At 41.9% G+C, this 15,130-nt stretch overlaps 1 protein-coding gene across 7 annotated transcripts in view; it reads right to left on the bottom strand.

Annotated features, from left to right (window-relative positions):
- Positions 1–14,571, bottom strand: part of mef2aa (myocyte enhancer factor 2aa) — a 66,641-nt gene extending 52,070 nt beyond the window's left edge. For 4 of the 7 annotated variants that reach the window (XM_067233888.1, XM_067233890.1, XM_067233884.1 and 1 more), the window contains exons 1-2: positions 4,033–4,274; positions 281–389 (exon numbers count right to left, since the gene is read on the bottom strand). The gene's annotated coding sequence lies outside the window, so the exon portion shown is untranslated. Of the gene's footprint in view, positions 1–280; positions 390–2,648; positions 2,668–2,769; positions 2,902–4,032; positions 4,275–10,202; positions 10,312–14,273 lie in introns of those variants that run through there. The other 3 variants (XM_067233886.1, XM_067233885.1, XM_067233887.1) reach the window with 3 other exon arrangements.
- Positions 14,572–15,130: the final 559 nt, after the last annotated feature.

Raw genomic sequence — 15,130 nt, 5'->3', positions numbered from 1 at the left:
TTTCCAAGGTCCCTGTTTGGCTGACACTATCACACAGCACAGCCAGACACTTAACCAATTGTTCAGTTTAGATTTTAAGATAAATACAAAATAAAAATTTAAAAACTATTGAAAAGCACACATAACACATTAGAGGGTATATCTCATTATCTATACACACATCAATGCAGACACAACATGGGGACGGCTCTTGTGAAACACATGTGATTTCACAAATGTGTTTTTATATATGTTCTAAAACACTAATTATAGTGTAAAGAGAAAAGTGCATTCAGCTCACCCAGCTATCAAATATGTTCTTCCTTGGACCAAGAATATCCAGCTCCTGTCTCCCTCTTTTCCTCTCTTTCAGTTCTTCCTTGGTGTAATCTTCTTGCTGCTTTCTCCTCCTAGGAGGGGGAGAGGAGAGAAGAAAGTGTTTCGCACAGTGATTCAGAGGCGCGTTGTAAACGCCAGCATTCTCCTTCTGACAACCAGTGTTAATTGCAGATCAGACTCGCCCACACACTTCACATTTCTCCTCTTCATCAGAGGGAGAGGAGCTGAGACCAGGCTGTGATATTGTGGAGAACTCAGACGAGCACAGTGGGAGACACTGCAGCCTCTCGCTCCTCACACCAATCACCACCTCTCAACATCTCAACATCTCCCTTTTTACCCCAGTAAAACTCTCAGCACGCGCCAAGGATGTATTTACAAATTGTTGCTGAGGAAACACACACAAACACACACACACACGCTGTCAACCTATAATATTTGATCAATCATATTCAATAAATAAACTTATGCACTTTGCACCAGACACCTTGGGAGAACATATGCCAAATGTGTTATTCTGGGGGGTTTTCACAGTAAAGTGTTAAAAGGATAGCTATGAAGTCACATTCAGTGGTATTAAATAACAGAACATTTAACTTTCTCATCTGAGATGGCAACTATCTCCATGCCACTCCTCCACATAAAAGACAGGACCACACTATACTGTGCACGTACATTTTGAGCAACTGGGCCCATTGCCTAGGGTGTCACAGATCTAATGACTGGGTAGTGCTAGGTGCTTTGCTTCAGTCCATTAGTATTCACTACCCCCTTACTAGGACAGTAATGTTCATGTAATCTACAGAAGACAAAAAAACAACTTCAGAGGGTACCAAAACTGTCTCTCAATAAAAAATAGTCCCTATGTAGAAGTTACAAATCATTCAGCGCTACACAGTCAACACCATTTATCAGTCAGCATCTTCAGTATCCCCCCCCGACTGTATGGATTATCTATGTTTGCATTGGGGTCAAGTCAATTGAAGATTCCATAAAGTATGGCTGTCATCGTCAAGTTCACAGTAACAATACATCATGCTATGGTCTGGCAGTCAATTCTTGTCTGCTGTCATCTTCTGTTTAGAGACCCCAAAAGTTTCATTCTTATTAATATTTTTCAAGCACAAACTTCTATTATTTTGCGGTAGAAAGTGTTGTACTTTGTAAATGATATTATAATATTGTACTATATTTAGCTATTTGATTACCACTTTAAATTAAATGATTATGTATTTATATACTTACATACTTAATAATTAATAAAAAGCAATACATTGTGGCTGTGAATATTTTGTATCCATAATCTACAAGAAACCATGGGTCCAGATTAATTCAACACCCATTCACAATCATTTATCAAAACAATGTGCAATGTGGGTTGTTTCAATATTCACAGTGGGCTATATAAAACATGTTTATATTTGTTCAAAGCATATAGGTACCAGTCTGAACAGAACCAACTGTACAAAGTATAAATCATTTGAGTTGAGTTCTGATAGAACAGTGAGTGTCCAAAACAGTGAATGACCAGAACAAGGGTCAGTTAACCAGCAACATATAAACTTGTAATCATAGCAATTCAACGCATTCACCTAAATTGTACGACAAAATACGTGGCAAAACTTACTACTATACGATAAGGCTATCAATCATCTGTCATTAGCCTGTTTTAAGCTCTCCTTTCCGAAGTCAAGGCTTATCCCCAACACCTGAGAGTGTAATGCTGGTTTATGTCGGTTGCCTCACAATAGCTACAGGTACACAGAGGTTATTAACCTTGCCCATGTGTTATCGACACAAATAACCGCCTACATTAAATACTGTTTTTCACATTTACCAATTTACTCAACAATATAGGCTACTGCACATTCGAATTAACCAAATCTGCTGACGATGTTTATGGCATAGGCTAAGAAACTTTATAAGATATGGATATTATTTGAATGGAAATGGGATTATAATAATAAAACAATTGCCAAAGCACATCACAACAGTTATAGAGGGAATCTGTTATCTTGAAAGAGTCATGACACTGTCATAGCTTTTTTGCGCTTCTTAGTCAAAGCTTCACGATACAAGGAACGTTGGTTAAAGTATTGACTCTCTTGGAAAGTCAGATAAGACAACTTTCTGAAATGCCTGCTGTTATAATTCTCATAAAAGTTTTGAGAAAAAAGTACATTTCCATTACAGTTTAAACAATGAACATAAATACAGCATTCCCTCCTTTGAATTACAATAAGGGTAGTCTAATGGTTGTATTAACATTCGTTTCTAAAAGTGTACGTTCCATATTGACACATATTATGCGATACAATATTCTCACATACATGTACAGTAAGAGGTTGCAAACCGTTCCTAAATTCACTCAACGTCTCCCTCTTGTGCTTTCGTCCTCGCACACTTACCAGTGTCCCTCTGTGCAATATTGTTGCTATTTTTGTTACTCACCTTTCCTCCCGAGTCCCTCGCTGTATATAGATACTCTATATCAGGGGATCCAATGGATACAGTGTGACATAAACGTAATTTCAGTCACATTTACAAACAGACTGCTATTTTAGGGAGCTGACCAACTCTGAAGAGCCAGTCGCTTGTCAGTGTGAGACTCCTCCCCTTATCTGACGAAGACCAGACGAGGTACTGTAGAAATCAACCTCCTCCCACTTTCTCATTATTATTAAAATTGTGGACAAAAAAAACTGAACTTGCAGAGTTTACACAAACCTGATATTAGAGTAGAAGGTGTAGGCTTAATGTTGCAAGGGAGATGAAACCTGAGTGCAAGAATTAGTTTTATTATTGAGTCATAGCAGATGACCTTTGCTTATGTTATTTTCTAAAAAGTTAGCTCTAACTTTTTGACTCAGAATGCAGTCGGTAATCGAAATGGGTTAAACAGGATACTAATACACAAAGCAGCTACCGCTGAAAGTTTGTTAAACGATGTGGGCTGTATTTTGTAGAGAATGGCAAGCAGTAGACGAGAGTGCTCTAATATCGACTCAAATAATATGCTTTTTATGTAGGCTATTTAGTGAGTGAATGCCCAATATTTAGGGGAATTCGAGCAATTCAAAGTTTTGAATAATCACAATTTCTGAACTCAAACCCAATTGACGTCAGATCTTTTAGACAGGCGCAAACGGACGAAAGACAACCTCCTTATCCAATGGAAATATTTAGCGCCTGGCAAGTAACCAATTACAGAAAGGAGGTGGGTTCAGTATAACTCGCATGTGGCAAATGCACGTGTAATTGCTGGATCTAAGGAAGAGGTGTGGCGCGGAGCTTGGGCTGTTTTCACCGGGATTTAAAGAAACAGGTGCACCTAGAACGGCATATCTACTTCATCGTGGGCACATTTAGTAGCCTACTTCCAGCTTTTCATAACTCAAAAATGTTTGTCATCAATTACAGAAAAGTATTACTGTACTGCAGGTCAATGCAACAATTCAGATACGACATGAAACACTCACATCTTTGATTATTTTTTGGCTTAAAACGAGGAGTTAGGGCTAAGCTCCAGAGTTCTTAATCAATATTAGTTAGGCAATTAAGTAAAACACAAAAATGCTATTTCTAAAATGATAACTCCATGCACAGTACATGCCTGCATCCTGTACAATGCCTAATGCCAGCCATCAGTCAATACCTTCCTGAACACTCTTGCCCTATGTCTGACACAATGCCCTGTGTCACTGTGGGTCTCACCTGGTTTGTGTTGTTGCACAAATGCCTTCACAGAGCCTGCTGATAAGGTCTTCAGAGGGTTTTTTTCTACAAGGATTCACTTTCTTTCACATCTTCTGTCCTCTTCCTATCTCTAATCTATCTGTCTCTCATCCTTTCTTTCTGTCTTTGTAACTCTCTGTCCCCTTCTTTACCTCAAAGCCAGACCAGCTGGCTTTGGATGCTTCCTTCTAGCCCCTGAGAGGCCTGACTTCACACCCTCTGCCTCCACTCGTCCTTCGATCTTTCTGCCGGGAGGGAGTGGGGTGACAGCAGTTTGGAGGCTAGGACCCCAGATGGACAGAGACATGCCGGGCATGCGTTGTGTGACAGGACTTGGCTCTGGGGCTCTCTAGACCAGCCGCAGCTGCCAATCATGGCTACAGAAGGTGTTGGAAGATTCTTTCTCTTGTTATCATGATTAATTCAACTGTGAAGATGAAAGATACATTTGGTCCGTTTTCACAAGTTATTGTGTAAGGATTGTATCATAATTTATTATATACAAGTTATACTCTACAGAGGCCAGATATATCAAAGATTATGTGATAAAGACAGACATTGTAGTCACTTTTTTTAGAACCATTATTGCATTATATATTAGTTCAGTTCATTTATTTCCATATGTATGAAAAGGTATTAACTACTTGACAATATTTGATGTTTGACAATTTTATTTCTACAAGTTGTATGAACACAAATGATAACAACTGGTACAACCAGGGCTTAGATGAGAGACAGCTGGCATTTCCAGGATGGCACCAGACCAGGAATAGCTCCAAAGACACTATCCCTCCAATTAAAAAGTGGATTGAGAAAAATATCCCTCATGCAATGGGCTTTATTAGAATCCAGAAGTCAGTCTGATCTGATAATGATATTGAAGAAAAAATAGATGTTTATTTTGTAAATGGGGACTGCAGAAACAATTCCCTGTGTCACATAATTTCTGCCCTATGTCTGGCCAGACAACTCTAAAATAACAATTAATTATCTGAAGCTCATTAAAAGCAACCCTCTAAAAAACCCTTGATGCCCCTCTGCCATCCCTGCCCCTGGCTGGGTCTTGTCTCCAAACCCACTCATGAGGCATATTCAGTCTACAAAACATGAACCTTCTCAAGCTAATTCAACATTATACAACTGTATATACATTTAGAGAAAACTAACCAAACTCTACCTGGAAAATAATTGAATCTGATCATATAAGAATCCACAAAACATAGGTAAGAGTTTGCATTTATGGGACTAACAGTGTCAAACAGTGTTAGGAGACAGTGCTAACATACAATCTTCGTCTTGAGGACCATAAGAAGAATTGTTGCCCTCAGGCATTTCTATGCGTGAAGACGCTATTTTAATGCATAATTCAATCAATTGCATTCCGTAAACATAGAAAAAAATAGATAATAATATAATTGATAATACATAGTTAGATTAGAACCATAAAATGAGACAGATAATAACAGAAAATCATTAACTATAAAAATCCTCAAGCCAACACCTGCGCACTCACCGCGCAAAAATATTGTCCATACTAATGTTGAAGATGTCTAAAGGGGCCATCTGAACAACATTAAGTTCTCTATGTAAATGCTGTAGCTCCACTTTAGACAACTGAGTGCAGGATCTAAAAATATCCAATGTTTCACAGTCTGGATCAGTTCTCTCATTACCGACTGTAATTAACACTAACCAAGCTCCATCAGCTTGAAGCGGCATAGGGCCGCACACAGCTGTTAACGTGGAGGTATGACATCTGCATTGAGAACCTCTAATAACAAAACGTTATATCAGCTCCTGGAGGAAAAGGAAAGGAATCACACACACTATTGTACATAGCCAGGGGTCTAGAATACAATCTGTGGATTTGTCTGAAGGTAATGTACAGTACCAATCTGCAAACATGCACTGTGGCGAGAAGATGTGTGTAACTCACAAATGTTTACATACTATATTGTACATATATCACCATCACCATCACTTATAGGAAAACTCTAAGACTCTCCCAGTGATCTGGTAGGTTGTTATATATTACTTTAATGATACAACACACTGAGCCTCTTAAAATAAAATGCAAACACTGACTTTTGATGTCTTGCAGTTTTACAATTCTGCAAGTTGCACACAGAATAATTCATTGTTTTCATTGTTGACTTAAAATGTATTGAGTACATGTAGTGTAGGTGTGGGTGATACCTTGCATTACTGCAAATATAAATATTCTGAATACTTCTTAAGAGGAACTGCAGAGATATGTAAAGTAAGTTCTTCTTAATGAGGATTTTATCCCTCTTGAGATTTCAAATCCTCTGGGCTTCTTTTTTTGAACCCATCATTGTGCTCTGTACATCATGCTGTGGCTCTACTCGTATGTCTCTGCAAGGTGAAAGAGCCCACACATACAACTGCCTGTTTGTTTTTGATTGGCCCTTTGTCGTACAGAAAAAAAACTAGAGAAGAGTTCCAAGTTATAAATGTAATTACCTCCAACATTCAAAGGCACTAAAGTTTCATTTATAAAATGCAGAAGCCATCGTACTAAGCTCATTAAAAATTTAACAAGGTCAGAAATGAAACTCCACTTCCCATTTTTCATTTTGTCCTTAATTTCAAGTATGATTTCATCAATCATTTGAAATGACTACCGCATAATTCACACTAACATTTTGTTGTCAGGTCATTTGAGCAAAATATCTGCAATAAACACCATTTAATGAATGAGATGTGTTTTTTTGTACCTACACATTATAAACCAAAACAAACATAATTATTGCAACTGTGTCTTATTGAAATATGACTTACCGATCCATTGTTAATAGTTGTGTAAGGTATTTTTTTAAAGCCTCGGGGATACTGCAGATAATTGAGAACTCACAATCTGTGTTTAGTAAAATTATTAATTGGAAACGACAAATCAGGATTATGTCTGACAGTGTTAAATGCACCTGAAGGTTATTTTTATTTATTTTTTACAAAACACAGATTTTATGACAATTCATCCCATTGCACTTTAAGAACAACAATTATTTGCTGGCATTAGCCCATTTCCTTTAATTATCAGTGTGCCCGTCTCTGCCATCATAGCGAGTCAGCAGGTGCCATCACTTCCCATCACCACCAGTCTCACTGCTTAGACATGTTGAGGAGGAGCAGCATCAAGTCAGCCTGCCAACATGAATGTGAATGTGTGGGAGAGACCATTTTCATATCTTCCTTTCAACCATCCTATTTCTTCCTCTGGTATTTTAAGCTATGACATGCCATCAAGTGATTTCTACTGTAATTCATTGTGGCAGATTGTATGGCTGAGAAAGAAAAGATACACTATCTCAGGGCTTCTGTGAACAGCAGCTATAGTTTTTGACTGAAGGCAATTTTTGAAGAGGGCAAAATTGTCAATTCTCTAGATTTTGGGCTACCAATACTGAACATTAGTCGGTGTATCTGTTCAAAGTCTTCACACTGATACATTTTTCTGACATATGTAAACCGTTGCTATGGTTTAGTTAATGTAAACAGTTTTTTATTTCATGTTTGACAGTAAACATCATTTTTTATGCTTGACATTTTGTCATTGAATATTGAGTTGAATGTAAAGTTCACATGTCCTCATGCTGTTGGATTAGAATATGGATACTATTTGATTCCAATAACCCCTCGGTCATGCAATCGAACATTCACAGTTTTCCCCCCAGCTATGTGACTCATTTCCAGGCATACATCATCTAACCCTAATCCATGAATGATCAGTTAGTATTCATGTCTTACAAATGAGTAAAATCCTCAAATCTTTTTGGCAAGTGCAATCGAGGGAGTCTGAAGCACATCATCCACCGTGAAAACACTATCAAGCAATGCCAGCCTTTGTCTTTAGAATTCAACAGAAAGACATTGCTATCATCAGCTTTCTTGTTATTTACTTATTTATTTATGTAAATACTTTTACTTGTTTCTCAAAGGTAAACAGAAGACAGACACAGGGGGACATATTCAGTTTGCCTACAACAGGTAATAAATGTGTGTGTCGAGCCTGCGCGTCACAGATTAAACGTGCTTTGTTTAGGATGATTTATGGATGTGATGCTGTGCTGGGTGCACTTGGCTGTGAGTGGACCAGGTTTGGAAGATGGTGAGGTAGCAGGTAAGGTGGGGGTTGGCGGGGGGAGGAGGAAGGGGTGTCAGATTTGTCTTACAGGAAGACTGATCTGTCCCTGCCCTGAGGATGCCCACTGCAACACACACCTTGGCCATTAATCACACCTAGCCTCAGACTGCTGTGTGCTTTGTCTTCACCTCTTCTCAGACCAATACAGCTTGCTGTCGCCAGGCTGGGGGGAGTCTCACACAGACCCACAAAGCCACAGTCAAGAAACCTGAAAAAGATTGACTGAGCTTTCTCACGGCCAAAGACAAACATGTTTTACATTCACAAGACTGTCTTGATCTCCTTTATCTTTTTAGAATTGTCATGCCAGGGAAGGAAAAGAATTCTTGGCCAACATGTTTTTCATAATACCCACTGGAAAACAATAAATGACGGACAATTTTGAATCATACACAATTCAGTCACTGAAGCATGTTGTCTCATTGGGACTATTTGTGACCATTACACATCATGTTCTTCATTAGCTATTGGGTTCCTTCTCTCCTGTTCATCCTCCTTCAGAAAGGTGTCCTGCATACACAGGATTAAGGTAATTCACTATTCTCTCTGAGAGGAGGCTGAGTCAGCAGGTTGTCCAGCTAAAGACGTTGAATTATAAACCAAATACAATTGACCTCTGATGCTCCCGTTTTAGTAGATCACAGAACCTCCAGTTCCACCAGGCAGCTGTTGGGTACATGCGGAGCTTTATCCTGTCAACTCTCACAGGGTTAAACTGGGTCACCTCCATTGGTAGTAAGAGTTTTAAAGATGACGTTTTAAGACAATGGTAGTGGCAGTGTGGAACTATACCATTGAAAAGAAGGATTTATTTATTTATAGTAAAAATTTGCCTTGAGATTTCAGTGGTCACCCAAGGTCCTTCTCAGGAGTCTTTGTTTATTACAGCCTGAGGGAACAGGTATTGTAATAACATTGAGAGCTGCATTGTTTCTGAGAAGTGGGGTGGGGGGTGAGTGTGTGTGGGGGGGTAGTTAGTGTGGTAAGGCTCCGAGCTGAAGGACTGTGGAGAGCAGGACTGATGAAGAGCAAGGCAAATGTTTGCAGGAAGGAAGTGTTTAGACAATGAAAGGAAGCGTAGAGCAAGCAGGTAACAGATAGTCCAAACTTAAAGGCTGCTAAGTTCAATTGGTCATAAGTTTTTGTTTGCATTCAGTGTTTGCCCTTCATTTTTGGGGGGTGCTGGAAATGTACATGACCGGGGATGGAAAGCAAACTACAGCATTTTACACCAATATAAAACTGATCCAACCTTTAAGTTCTCTCTTGGAATCCAACCAAGTCAAAATATCAGTGACCATGGAGTTTCATCAAACTGAGAACATTTGCACCTTAGAACATTTATTTTTTCATGTCAAAATATTGGCAACTATTTGCCATGCACTGTGGACATCTAATAAACAGTTCATCTTTGAATGTAATCGTAGTTGGTCAGGAAAAAATATATAACGATCTGTGAAAACGGAACTTAAGTACACAAAGGAGTCCTTTCAGCATGGACAGGCAGATGTGTAAGTATACGTATAATTGCCTGCACTGTTTAAAATTCATTGCATTTGGTACACCTTTTCTGTTTGTTTATCATAACATCCAGGGCAAACAGTCTTAATGTGTGCCTTAGCAAATATTTGCGGCACTATATCAAATTCAAAAATCGAATTAAAGATATCACACAGGCCAAATGGGGTCACATGTAAAATAACAACGCTATAACGTCTGTCTGCTATTGCACACAGACAAGGTCTTATCACAGGAACACTTGGACTGGTTGCACACAGAGTTTAGCTGCTTCTGGTCTCAAATAGCTCACACTGTGCTGTATTAAGAGCTTGAACAAAATCTGTCTTTCACCAGCCCCCCTTTGTCACCCATACAGAGTCTAGAGGCAGGATGTTCATATTCATACCACATTGACTTAATGCCCAATGCGTCTAAACAGATTGGAGTGTAAATTTGTTACGAGAGATACAAAGGATGGACTTACAGTTCCGAGGAAGAATGGAGATGTCATGGTGGTGCTCAAGACGGAAGTGGGATAAACTCTCTCTCACTCACTCTCTCTGAGGTCGGCTCACCATCCCCTCTCCCCATAGCTCAGGGTAAAGAAAAGAGAGAAAGAGAGATCAGACACGCCAAACGAAAACACGATTGACACAGACTGCCCAGGCAGAGGCAGGGCTGAGGTTCCCAGCAACCACAAATACAACAACCCATTTGCAACAGTGAATGTAAGGCTTCAATTTTACATTATAAAAGCCTTTATATTGAGCCGACTTTGTTCACATGTCGTACAAATGGTACTTTAAATTCTAAGAGAGCCAACTAGCAGACAATCTTTTATTTTATTTTACCTCAGTCGCCGTGCAATTACTGACAAGCTCTATTTGACCAGCATAAAGGGATCCCAGAGCATCCTTCTGTCCAGCAGTTCACATGACTGTTAGCTAAACAGGACAAGTTCAAGACAGAAAAAAATTAAGAACGATGAGTTTCATTTGAAACAATGAATTTCCCATAAAGAACCTGTGGCCCATAAATTGAGAGCCAGACATTTTTTCTCCTAACCAATGCACTGTAAACGTTCTGGCTGGTGAGCTATTTCGGGTGCCATGTATGTCCCATTGTCCCATTGCTTCAATTACAAAAAATAGAGCACTTTTTTTGTTTTTTAGCATGCTGGGAATTCCCTCAGTTTTCCCATGCTCTTGACCCCTCCCACCTCTCATTGTGTTGTGCAGAGGGTCTGAGGCCAGAGAAGCCCGGTGGCTCTGCCAGGCTGACAGATTGGCCCTCGGTGCCCTCTGCTGCCCCTCCTGCTCTGCGGCTCTATTGTCCTGCCCGCTTGGGCCCCGCCATGGGGCACACCTCACCATTGTGTCTGACAGACCTGCAACCTGATACCAGGCAACAGAAGGCCGGCTCCATCTCCATTGGACTGGCAATGCATAAAGCATGAGTTTGTACAGGCTGTTGAATGAACAAGCAACACACATCAAGTAAGCTGTCTGATTTCGCAAATGACTTGGCGGGAAGGCTGGGTTTTTCAAAGTGGCGAGGTCAGACGGGTGAATTATGCCTATGACAGCTCAAATATCTGCTAATCCTATGATGGACTGTGTGCTGCAGCTCACAATCACAAGACTGGATGTGAGATGTAATCAAACTGTGTCCAGGAGAGATGAGGCCACAGATATGTGCCCGGGGTGTTCTGTGGGAAGGCACATGCCCACACATGCCTTCAAACCACTTATGGGAACAAACACTGCCCTCTCAGTCACATCTGTATCTCGCAGGGACCACAGTGCAGCTTTCCCACATGTAGGTGAGCTGAGAGTAAGCTGAACCCAGCAGCGGTAGGATGGAGAGGAGACACACTACAATGGCTCATGCACTTCAAACCTGGGCCTGACTTAACACGGCAAGGAAGCTGTTGTGTTACACCAAGGAATTGTCTCCTTTTTATCTAACATACAGATGATTAAAGAGTTCAACACAGAAAGCAGAATAATGACTCAGTTGGGCTGCAGGAGGTACAGGAGAGGAGTGTACAAGAGAGGAGGGGTGTTTTCTCTGGAGAATTTCCTCTGAATAAGGGCTAGGTTTTAAAATACACAAATGTATTCAACAAAAAGCAGCCGTGATTAGGAATGCACGTGGCAGTTATGGATGAGATAAAGAGAGAGAGAGAGAGAGAGAGAGAGAGAGAGAGAGAGAGAGAGAGAGAGGAAGGAAGGAAGGAAAAGGAGGGAGAGAAATAAAGACATGATAGAAAGACATGATGGAGGAGTAGTGTCTCAACTTTACATCCTACATCTCAGGACTAAACAAGTCATATTGCCTCAACAGTCAGGAGACATACGAGAGGCAGCTTGAAATACACATGCAGTCCATTTACAACTGAATCCATCTCTCAGTCAAGGTCTCAGAATGGCACCGTGTTTTACTTGTATGCCGACTCTAATGTTAAAAGCCCCAGTTGTTGTGAATTAACACACAATACAGAGCATCAAGTTTGTCTCTGTGGCATGTATCTGTTCTATTCCAAGCCTTTGTGTCAAACAGCATAGTTATAAAGGCTGTGGTTTCAGTTTCCTGTGGTTTTCTCCCCCCAACGACGAATACACTGTGCTGCATCCCAGGTGAGTCCCCGGGTGACAGAGTGACAAATGGCTATGGTGCCTCTTGCTCAAAGTGCAGGAATCATTGTCAGTCAGTGAAGGGGACAGGATTAATGATCCCGATCCAGTGGCAAAGGGTAATCATGGGAGATTAAGGAAGAGACCTCCTCCAGACACACTGGGAAGTCCGTGTAGCTCAGTTACCTGGCCCAGAAGGACAGCATTTCACACTCTGGGAAAAGTGCAGATCCTCTCCCTGATGTGGTTCACTATTACAGTTCTGAATTATGCCCTGCTCTCGTACAGTAGTAACACGATCCTCTAAAGTTGAGTCCTCTTGTCTGTAAGTCTAACAACTGAGCACTGCTTTAATTTCTGGGTAGGAAACGGGAGAGTCATTCTGCCCCATGTGAAAATCCACTAACTGATTTTCCCTATGAACGTGTCGGATCTCGTGGATATGGTCTAAACAATGTAAACAATGGAGCAGATTCGTGTTCTAACCAGCTGTGCTGTGTTCCCCCGTTAGGATTAGCAGGAGGAGCTGAGGACAATGACAGACTCACAGTGATCAGCCTAGGCCTCTACATACCTAATCAGCCAGGCAGGAACACTTCATCCTCCCCTTGCAATCAGGGAAAGCCTGAGACATCTACTTTCTAACAAATGGCACTGATCCATCATGGCACAATTGGACAGCCAGCACATCACAACAACATACTGTAACAGGACGAGTTTGTGCTGAAGACGAAAGAAGACCGAGAAGATCAAAGAAACCAAGTCCCGGGGACAAAATGGAAGGAGTCGGAAAGGAGGGAGAGAAAAGGAGAAGGCGAGAGAGGGGGAGAGCTCGAGCCTGGCCAGAGGGAAAGAAGGCATGCGGCGCTTGGCAGGAGTTCTGCTTCCAACAGCAGCTGTGGCCCAAGCTTTATATCTTAAGGTGGTGCCTCGCCACCCCGCCACGCTATCTCCTGCTCTCATGTTCTCAATCAGAGAGGACCATAAATTATTGTCAGCGGTAATCACAGCTGTCCACCGGGGCTGTGCTGAGGGCACCCAGCTTGTCCGACTGCATCCACTCACATTTTCCTGGCACCGCAGATCCAGGCAGCGGGCCGGACCTGCCTCTGGGCCGAGCCAGCAGCGCACTGCTCCAGAAATGCAGCCTCTCAGAGGACCTAGAGCTAATGAAAGTGATTAACCTGTATGTATCTGTTCAGTACAGCACCATTAAACTCGTTACATCAGCACCGCAGACCCTGTTGGTATAGAACACTCTGGAGTTGTAGAAGGTTAGCTTTTGTTGCACGCAGAAGGGAAGCTGAGGTTAGTGACGTCAAGTGTTCAGGTCCCTGTGTGTGTGTGTTTGTTAGTATGTGTGTGTCTATCTGTTTGTCTGTGCTTCAGTTATCTATTGAATCAAGATGTACTATTCAGGCCCCAAGGAGTAGTGTCAACTGCAGTGTTGACTGAAGTTGTTTGGACGTGTGATTTGCAACAAATACATCTATGAATGTGGTTGCCACCAAGAGGCAATGCAATAACATTCACAACCAAGCATTGTGCCCATGGGCAATGCACTAGTGTTTTGTGAAAAAGCAGCAGCACGATTCATAGAAACTAACTACTTTCTTTGTCACTGAACATTTGATTACTCCCATCACCATGAAATAAGGGCAACATGGGAACCAAAGAGTCCAGGATAGGTATACTGTCGTGAGGATGCCATCAAGAAAGGTAAACGCATGTGTTAGCTTGCTAGCCACCCACATGATTATTCCCAGCTTACATGTATATGAAAAAGCACAAGAGAACGCAAATCGCCTGTTTGACTAGAAAAACTTGCAACCAGCCACAGTTTGAATTAAAGACCATTTTAATAGAGCCGGCTGACGATTGGCTGAGCTGCACAAGCGACGGAGGCATGGATCACTCACACAGGCACGGTACTAGCCCTTTTAATAAGGCCGACTCTCCAGTCTTCTTCCCTTGACTCTTTCCCCAGGACTCATCTGGCTGGCTCTGTTGGCTCGCCGCCCAGGTAATCGTAGATGGCTCTGTGTTTTTCAGGACAGTGCCGTTATTTCGCAGTGCAAACTCCCAGCATGGGGTGGCACACCCACCTCTGGCAAGAAGCTGCTGTCAGAGGAGATCAGCCAAGAGCCGCCTTCCCTTTCAATTAGCCCTCGTCTGTCTGAGAAGACCCAGCAGCAGCAGCCGCCGAAGAGCCTGGCCGCCCCGACTGCCACCCGCCAAGGAACAGTAAGGAGAGCAGGTGGGAGGAGAGAGGGAGAGAGAGAGATCGAGAAATAAGCCCCCAAAACTCCATACAGGGACTGAAATACCCTTCACTGCTGTGCTCCTAAGTCCCTCTGTAGCGCACAGAGGCCCTGCCACGGCACGTCACAGTAAACACAGCGCCATGGAAACATCGCCGGCTTGGCAGTAAAACGCATGATGAGATATGGCACCGACGAGGCATTTAATTCCCCGAATGACTGGATCTCCTCGTGTGTACTTCAGAGATTGAGATGGAGTAGAGAGATTGGGGAGCACAGTATGAATGTGAGGCTTCTGCTGAAACAACTCTTCCACCAGCGATAACGACCAGAAAAAAAACAAAACAACTACGTCGATCTACATTGCACTAATCAAGAGGACAAATTAGAGGCTGTGTGCCAGGCATGTAACAACATGTACTGTGGGTAGGGGGGGGGGGGGGTGGGTGGGGGTGGGTGGGCAGGATGTGGCGGGAGAAAGGCTGCAAAACGGAAGGTGGGGGAGGGTGGCAGTC

Source organism: Osmerus mordax, chromosome 4, assembly GCF_038355195.1.
Source record: "Osmerus mordax isolate fOsmMor3 chromosome 4, fOsmMor3.pri, whole genome shotgun sequence".
NCBI lineage: Eukaryota > Metazoa > Chordata > Actinopteri > Osmeriformes > Osmeridae > Osmerus > Osmerus mordax.
The sequence above is the reverse complement of the archived record's forward strand: the minus strand, read 5'-3'. Positions and strand labels throughout refer to the sequence as shown.